The sequence below is a fragment of the Rutidosis leptorrhynchoides genome, chromosome 6 (genome assembly GCF_046630445.1).
Source record: "Rutidosis leptorrhynchoides isolate AG116_Rl617_1_P2 chromosome 6, CSIRO_AGI_Rlap_v1, whole genome shotgun sequence".
In the NCBI taxonomy this organism is placed as follows: Eukaryota; Viridiplantae; Streptophyta; class Magnoliopsida; order Asterales; family Asteraceae; genus Rutidosis; species Rutidosis leptorrhynchoides.
Window position 1 is genome coordinate 321,242,685 of NC_092338.1, and position 9,837 is coordinate 321,252,521.

The window sequence follows — 9,837 nt, forward strand, 5'->3', positions numbered from 1 at the left end:
AAAATAAAAAGAAACCAAACTTCTAGGAACAAATAGCATACACCAAACTTCTAGGAACAAATAGCATAATACTTGTCTTGTTTAATCAGATGTAAAGTAGATTTCGTTTTATAAATGAAAACAGTATTGTTGTACAATTAGACCAAACACTAGCTAGAAAGTAAGTTTGAGTTAATATATAGGATTTGAAAGGTGAACAAGTAATTAAAACTAACCCTCGCTATAGCCCTTATATACAGTGAAGATATACAATTGTTAAGAAATACAAAATTGAGTTTAGTAAAGAAAATTTGGGTTTCTGCTTGTTCAACCTTTTATTTTTTTTTTTAAGTAATCCAAATTTGGAAGGTCAAGAAATAAATAAAATACCCTAGTCAGGCTGGAAATTGACTACAAATTAATTAAGTGTATAATTTAGGAAAAAAGATATGGACTTTCTAATTCTTGTTCTTGGTCATTTCTTTTTTAAGAAAGAGTTAAATAAAATAAATGAACTTTAATTTCATGGTAATTGAATAATAATACCTGCATGTTATTGTATCTGTGAAGGTTTTGAATCAAAGTGGACAAGAGAACTGATTTGGACCAATCAGAATTTGAGATGCAGCTGGGATCCAATACTGACCCTTGTTTAGTGTGCTTGTAACATAGCCATTACTATTTGTACTACCATCTTCCATCATCTCGTCTTCTTTATCATGGTTCATTTCAATGTCATATTTATTTTGTGTGTTTTTTGAGAGTCTTGAAATTAAATAAGCTTCAGAAAGATTGTAGCTTGAAAGCCCAAGATGCAAGGCCACGGTCATAGAGGCATGGTCATCAGAATTAATAATGTTGTTTTTTTGGATCAATTTCCATAGACTGAACACATGCATCATGATAATTAGTAGGGTTTTGTTGACCATGATTGACTTTTCTTGTTGGGCTTAAACTTAAAAGAGGAAGACCTTCTCTAAGTGGTGGTGAAGGAGGTGAAGACTCGTGATAATAGTAGTGAGAAAGAGAAGATTTTGTTGATGATGATGATGAACAAGAAGAAGAACTAAAAAGAAAGTTGTTTATATTCATATTGAGCCATGATCCTTTGTAGTATGTGGAATAAGGATCACTACTCATGATTCTAGCAAGTTAAGAAACAAAGATGAACTGATCAGTTTGATAGGTTAATTATATATATATATATATATATATATATATATATATATATATGTATATATTTATATATATATATATATATATATATATATATATATATATATATATATATATATATATATATATATATATATATATATAGAGAGAGAAAGAGAGTAAAAATGACCAAAAACGTGAAAAGGTAAAAAGACTGAACAAGAACACCAATGGAGCTAATTTGTTCTTTAAGGTCCCAACATTTATCTTTAGCTTCCATGTTTTTCTCATGTTTAGTCACACTTGTCTCTCTATAAATCCTGTAGATTAGAAAATAGTCCATCTCCTACATCAACATTACCTAATCGAATTGTTACAATTTCTTTCTTGCAATCTTTTTAGTTGATCATAAATAAATATTTAATCACAAAGAGCTCATATAATCTAGCTAGCACTATGAGTGGAATGTAGACGTTCAATAGGGATCTTAGAATCAATCTAACACAATCTAGAGACGGAATAACACTAGAACATGCAATGAGTAGAATATACTCGGGTTATTGGATTTGTACGAGTCAAACCAAGATGTAATCTGGATTAACACGAAGTCTAAACTGATATTCAATGGTATTTGGACGTAGGGGCCGAGCTGTAGGCGAGGGTAAATATGAAGCGTAACCTAACAAATTAGGCTTAAACCCGTTTATATACTATCTGCAGAGACAGTCGGTCGACTAACTCCGTCAGTCGGTCGACTGTCTGTTGAGTCGATCGAAGATCAACTTACACTGGCCTGGACTGTCGGTCGACAGTGGTCACAGTCGATCGACTGACTGACTCAGTCGGTCAACTGACTGACTCAGTCGGTCGACTGTCAGGTCAGTGTAACTATTGCTTTAAAACATTTTACGTACAGAAACTAATATTCAATAGTAACAATGTTCTTTATTACGGAACCAATTATATGATAAAGAATACATAACTAGATATTTACAATCATGCACCAACAAACTCCCCCTAAGACCTAGTTCTAATTAAATTTTCGGTCCTCTTTCAGTCTTGATACGAATCTATTACTAAGTTGTTCAAGTAGCAGACTTTTGCAACACGTACGTATTGCTCATCTTAAACTTTGTTTTCCTTGCGATACAACATCTGGTTGTAATACAGAGTGAAGATATCTTCTTCGCAGCAGTTTCACAACCGCACAAGATCTAGCTCTCGTATTGAATCATTCTCGTCATCCCTTGTCTTTTCCAATACAATGACTACTTCTTCCGAGCGTTCATCATAATACCACTAGCGAAAACTAGGGCTAAAATGTTGCGGCATCCTTTTCAATGGCACGTTCTTCATGTAGTTTCCCGCTTTAAATTTTGCAATCCGGTTCCTTTCGCTCGTTTTCTTGTTTGTTCGATAGACGAACTTTGCAAACCGCGGTCGAAAACAATCAAAGTTTTTCGACATAAACGATCTCCTATCAATCTTGAAACAACGTCATGGATTCCAGCATAATCTCTGTACAACATTCTAACCTGGCTAGTTCTATAGATTCAAACTAAGCGAGTGACCTAAAATCCCATCCATATTTGAGATAGCCAACCCCAAACTCCTTTTTAACTGCATTCACATCCAGTTCCTTGATATAGGCCTATGAAAGAACTTTTCCTTTAGCCAAACAGTTGTTCTTTTGTTCAATATAAACTTTGGTTCCAACTTCGAATTTTTACAATATTTCCTGATACTCATTAGGATCTTCCATTCCTCTTCAAAAACTCCAACCTTTTCTTTATTTATTCAGACCGGCAAAAACCCCTCGGGCAATACTTGGGTTTTTTTCCTCCTCCGAACATTTACAGTTCAAAACATCTTCATCAAACTTGAAGAAATCATCAAAGGTGGGTTAATCATCTGTATTTACACCGTCATACTTTAGATAATCCTAAGTTGTGACGTCTTCGATGTCCACCTCTTCAAAACTATCATCACTTTCATTCTCATCAACTGATTCAAAAGATTCATCACTAGTATTAGAAGGACCTGCAAAAAATGTGTTAGCTTGCACGTCAGCAGATGAACTTTCACGTTGCTCTTGACGCACTAGCTCGTTGATCTCTTCATGACTTAGATCGTTTCGGATCTCTCCTTCATCTAGGTCATTAAAGAAAGTGGAATGTTTTAGATGATCCTTCATTTCCAGATAATCACGTAAAGTATAAGCAACATTAAAGGGATTACTGACAGTGGGAGATCATCAGTGCCTTTAGCAACATCCAAAGTTAAGTCATCTAAATGCCGATCATTTAATTCGCCAAAATTAATATCCTCTTCCAGCTTAATGTCTTCTAGATCATACTTCCTTTCAAACTCATCCATTCTTTGAGATACACTAGTCGCCGCATTCTCTGCTTTCACAATCAATAAGTTTTGATTATCAATCTTCTCATTCAACCTTTCAATTTCACCTTTCTGAGTTTCCACCAAAGAAGTCAAACCCGCAATCTCAGCATCCTTCTTCCTCTCTGTAACGACCCTACTTTTTCCGTTATCTTTTACCGTTTACTATTTAACGTTCGTTAATTGTTATTTGTGCCACGTCATTTCTATGACCTATATTATTATTTTAGTAATAATATATTAATTATTATGTGATATGTGAATATTTATATTCATATTTTAATTCGTACGTTTCTACGTGTCGTGGATTTCTATCCGGCGAATCCTTTCGGTTTTCAAACCAACAGTTAGACTTTTGGGATTTTTAAATCCAAATTATTCTAAATATGATATTTTTATATCATATTTTTATATATAGTGTTTATATATTTTATTTGTCGCGTATGCATTATCTCTCCGAATATTTAATCGCGTAGCGGTGTTTTCGCGTTTCGGGTTTCGTTCAGGCGTTCTGGCTTAAAGTTTTTAGTCCATACTTCAAGTTGGACCACAAGTGGGTCCCACCCTTCTTTTTTTGGCCTAAATTATCAAGGGGAGGGGGTGGTTTTGCCTAACTTTGAAACTTGTGATGCATATGTTCAAAACACCACATTTACTCCTCATTTCAACCTAAACCTTATTTTGTAAAAAATTCTCTCTTCCTCTCCCATCTATTCCATCACCATCATCACCATAAACATCATCATCTTCAACCAAAAATCATGCTTGGATCATAGGGCTTTTAGTGTAATCGGATTGCTCTCGTTCTCCTCTACACGTTCATATCATTCGATTCTCGATTAGGGTATAAACCCTAACCCTAGATTTTTGAATTTTCATTTATTTTTATGTATTTTCATGTTATTATGATAGTATTATGATAGTATGTTGCTGTATTGTTGATTGTATGCGTAGATTCACTCGATAATTCATGTTTTCAGTTTGATTGTTCTTGGACAGCGGTCTGTTTGATCATTTATGTAGACCTAACTGATTTAAAAGTGAAATTAAAGTGTTTTTATGAGTTCCTATCATCAAGACATTAATTTTAGACTCCGGATTCATGTTATTTCGATTCCCGGAGCTCTAGATATGATTAAAATGGTGTTTAATTGAAATTAAAATGTAAGAACGAATTGGTACAGGTGTGGTCCGACTTTGTAACCACTTTTGGAGTCTTTAGGTTGTACTATTATGTTAGGATTGATGATTGGATGAACTTTCATGTTCGGGTCATCGAAATCCGAGCCACGGATCACCCGGTATGACTAAAACATATTTTTAAACGGATTAAAGCTCCAAGTTGATTAATGGCTGTAGGTCACGACTTGGTGGCTGTTCTTGGGGTGTTCTTGAGCACACTAATGTGTCGGGTGGGTTGGTTAGGCGAAGATATATGTATAAGACTCGCCAAAAACTGATTCCCGGGGGCTCAAGTTATTACCCGATAAACTTTTAATTAAAACTTATGGTTATTAAATAAGACTTATGACATAAATAATGATTTTCATTATTAATAAATTACTTATGACATAAAAGGTAATTATTTTAATTTAAGACTTATGATATACATATTTATTATATCATTTATTAATTAATTATGATTAATGAAACTTTAATTAAACTTATGATTAATAATACTTTTATTATTAATGAAAAATACTTATGGTAAGTATTAAACTTATGTTATGAGCTTATTATAATAAGACTTATAACTTATAATAAGGATTAATTAATCATTTAATTATTATAAGGCTTAGTTATTATTTAATTATAATTCAATTATTAAATACTTATGATTTAATAATTTTAATTAAAATTTATGATATGATTAATAATTCATTATAAATTAATAATACTTATGATATGATTAAAACTTATTATTAATTAATAATACTTATATTATGATTAATATTTAATTCATTAATTAAATACTTATGTTATATTAATTATATCATTTAAACTTATGTTAACTTTAATAATTTATTTTAATTTAATTAAACTTATGTTATGACATAATTATACATATTTGACTTTAATTAACATTATAACTTATATTATTAATATAAATTATACTTTAAAAATTAACGTTGACTATGTTTGACCAAGGTTGACTTTTGAGTTGACTTTCTGTTGACTTTGACTTTCAGTTGACTTTTGTTGACTTTCTAATTAAGGAAACTTTCCTAACTTATAAACTTTTAAAAAATAGAAACTTTCTAAATATGGAAACTTTCTAAAAATAGAAACTTTCCTAAAATAGAAACTTTCCTAAAATAGAAACTTTCCAAAAATGGAAACCTGCTAAAAATAGAAACTTTCTAAAAATAGAAAGTGTGTCTGTACGCTGTTCCGATCAAACCGATGCATGTTGAGTGTTGTTCTATGTCTACTTGCAACATGTACAATAGCTATCATACTAAGACTTGACCTAAGTTAGTTATTTATATCGACCTGCTTTATTTATAGGTCGGCGTTGTGATCATTCCTGATCACTTTACTTCGTTTGCTGTTCGCATTTTTGTGTGGTTACTTCATTTACTTTAAGGTGAGTTATAGTCCCATTTTTCTATTTTAAATCTTTTGGGATGAGAATACATCCATTTTATTTTTCATATTGGACACAAGTGGAAGTTGGTTTAAATTATTCATTGTGAGTCGAACAAAAATATTCCCTAATCTGGTAATTGTAATCACTGGTTTCTACTGGTGAACGCCAATCCTATAGATAGATCTATCAGGTTTGACAACCCCATTTCGAGCTAGTCATGCTAGCAATTTATAATCGGAATGTATTAGTACTTCGTATTTAGTTGAAGATACACTTGTTTGGTGTATATTATTTATTGTGTTTGGCAAGGGTAAATAAATGGTTAAGTGGTTACCAGGTGGCTCACGGAAAATGGAATAATGTTTGTATATGTTTTCTAGTATATAATTTTGTGGTCCAAAAAGGAGTTGTTATGTTTTCAAACATAAATTTTTATGGTTTAAATTACATATTGTTTGCAATATTAAACCTATAATTCACTCAACATTTTTGTTGACAGTTACTAGCATGTTTTATTCTCAGGTTCATGATTGATTGCTTCCGCTGTGCTTAGAGGGTCTGCATATTTATGATGGCATCTTTTGTTAAACATTAACTTGTATTCTATTTTGATACATTTAATAGTGGATGTTGTTGACTTATTTTGGTCAACTTTTAGTTAAGTAATAATGTATGGTTTTTCAAAACTTACACATTTTGGTAGGTTTCCTTTATAGAAAATCATTTTTAAATAAAGAATGCAAGGTTATTTATCAAATTCATATAGAGTTATGATCAAGCTGTGGGACCAAGATAACGATGGTCGTCAAGTGTATTTTGACGGGTCGTTAAAGTTGGTATCAGAGCTCTGGTTGTATTAGGCTGCATTGATGTCGTTACCCGAGTCAATAGGGTGCATTAGTGAGTCTAGTCTACAGCCCGGCCTATAATATATTATTATATGTGATTATTTGTATCATATTGGTATGTATATTGTTTTCATATATGTACATCTCCTTCATATGTTCTGAATTCGGGAGGACTCCCATTTCGATTTAAACGTATTCTTCGACTCATGCGAGTTTATCTTTATAAGAACACCTCGGATAGTGAAACCGAGGGATGTCATTCTTGACTTCTGTAATTCTCGACATTTCTATGTCATCTATTATGGTTATGTATAATGTTTTAGTTATATTACGCGAGATGTCATTCTTGACTTCTAAAATGCTCGGCATTTCAATGTCAGCTATCATGTTTAGGTATATAACATTCTTGTTATATTACGTGCCTTTGTGCCATTGTGCCTTTGTGCTTTGGGTTGTGAACCAGAAACGTCATTCTTGACATTTGAAGATTTTGAGACTTCAAAGATGTTTTTATGTCATCGTTACTCTTATTCATTACTTTTGATGTTTTTGTCTCTTGTGCTATTCTTAGCACATTGTTTAAGTAATCATTTTAGAGAAATTGTGTGGAAATTCGAGGTTGACCACGTGTTCAGACCTTATGTAGTGATATTGTAATGGAACTATGAATTAGTAAAATAGAATGGCGTCAGGCCAACGTGATTATATTATGGTAATTCATAAAGAAGTTCCAATATTGTGACATGAGGAATAGAAAGTGAGTTAAAGAAAATTTGTACACTACTCATTCTGAAATTCCGATGTATTACATGGGTAGGGAAAATATTCATTATCTTATTTGTTGATGTACGAGAAGCTTGTTTTAACCAGATTATAAATCCCATGCTTTATCCTTCATAACTCACTTGTTAGCGACAGCTTCACTCGGGAACAGTTTTGGCCCAAGGACTTATGTCCTGATAATAGTCAAAACAACATTTAACTCGTAGTTTTCATGACCTCGTAACATTTGTGGGTCAAATGTCGCACGACGATTCAAGTCCTTTACTCGATCTTCCACGATCATACTTCAACTCATAACCTCTAAAATACAGATACTCTGTTTATCATCGAGAGTTTTACACATTTGTTTAATTGGGCGGTTCTCACGAGATTTTTGGGCGAATAGAAGTAATGAAATATTTTGTCATGTATGCAAATTATAAAATTCTATATGTACGTATGGCTTCAAATGAATAAATTTACCTTTACCTATTTTGGCTAGTATATACTAAATCATACCTTCAAAATTATTTTAAAACCACTCATTTATTGAGATGTTTGACTAAGTCAAATTGTTTTATATAAAATGGTACACATTGTACATACTTCTAAATTTACTAAGAACTCCGTTCCATTTATGTTGTCACATCAAACATTTAAAGCTTTTTCAAAACTCCTTTGATTGATTTTATCAAATTTTTGCATTACTCTACAGAGTGTTTGGATCACAGTTCTTCTCATCCTCCATTTAAGGATGAAACTTAAATAGAAACTCTTACACCACATTGGATGCCGGTTTTATAAAATTGTTGAGAAGTCTTTGCACTCATAAAATTTTCCCTCTTATGGTTTGACGTGGCCGAAACGCGGATGGATAGATCAGTTTTCTGAGGTACGTTCAGTGGTCACCCTGTTCTCAGGAAAGGCACTGGATGGGTTTTTACCCTAATCGTTTTTATAGTTGGTTTCACGAATAGATATTACCCTAGACCGCTTGAGGAGTTTCTACTCTTAATTTTTGCGATTAACCGCAACACCCTCGTAAATATAAATCCTAGGATTCAATACTTTGAGGTGCACGAAATTATTTTTGGAGATTCATCACACCTGGAGTCGTCCATTTATAACCCATGATTCACGTTCTTTTCATCCGCATGTAAATTTAAGAATATGGATGAATCCTAGATTTCCTCGCTCTTTGTGCAAGGAAGTTCACTCTCGTTGAAAGATCACACCTTTCGTACGTCTTCCTTTCGAAAATTTAATGAAAATTTACTTTGAAGTCCATGATCCTCGTTATCTCCTTTGAGAGAATTGCCTTAAATATCTATGCCACTGATGTGACTACTCCATATACTTCTTCCTTCATTATTGAAACTATATTTCATCTGTCCCAGTTCGTCCCCTTGGAGAGCTCCTGTTTTGTTTATTAAGAAGAAAGATGGTTCGTTCCGTTGGTGTATTTATTATCCCGAGTTGAACAAGCTTACTGTTAAGAACCGTTACCCTCTTCCTAGAATCGATGATCTATTCAACCAACTTCAGGGTTCATCTACTTATTCTAAGATCGATCTTCATTCTGGTTATCACCATTGCACATTAAAGTGTCACGACCCAGAAAATTTCGACTAATTTTAAACCGAACTCTCGATACGATATTGTATTTTCAACATGATAAGCAAAGTCTGTTAGGTCGAGTCTAAAAAAAAAAAAATTTGTGAACTGTTTTCATATATTCAAGTGACCTTCGACGGTTCCCAACGATTCACAAATAACTATTTGTAAATAGATACATATAGATTTAATTGTGTATATATATGTACATAAATATATAGGATTAAATATTAAATTTATTTATTTGAAAACATATATTTAATGTATTTAAATATATAATAAAACCTGAATATATATATATATATATATATATATATATATATATATATATAAAGTATGCTAAAAATAAATATTAAATGATTATAATACTCGTTTGATGTTTTGATTTATATTTAGCAAGTTAAATTCAAACTTATGTAATTTTAAGATAAACGGTGATACTAAAATGAGTTCTATAAATTTTAGGCATATTAAAAATATATTTAGGAACTA

At 32.1% G+C, this 9,837-nt stretch overlaps 1 pseudogene; it reads right to left on the reverse strand.

Annotated features, from left to right (window-relative positions):
• Window positions 1–465: 465 nt before the first annotated feature.
• On the reverse strand, window positions 466–1,119 carry LOC139854672 (zinc finger protein WIP2-like; annotated as a pseudogene).
• Window positions 1,120–9,837: the final 8,718 nt, after the last annotated feature.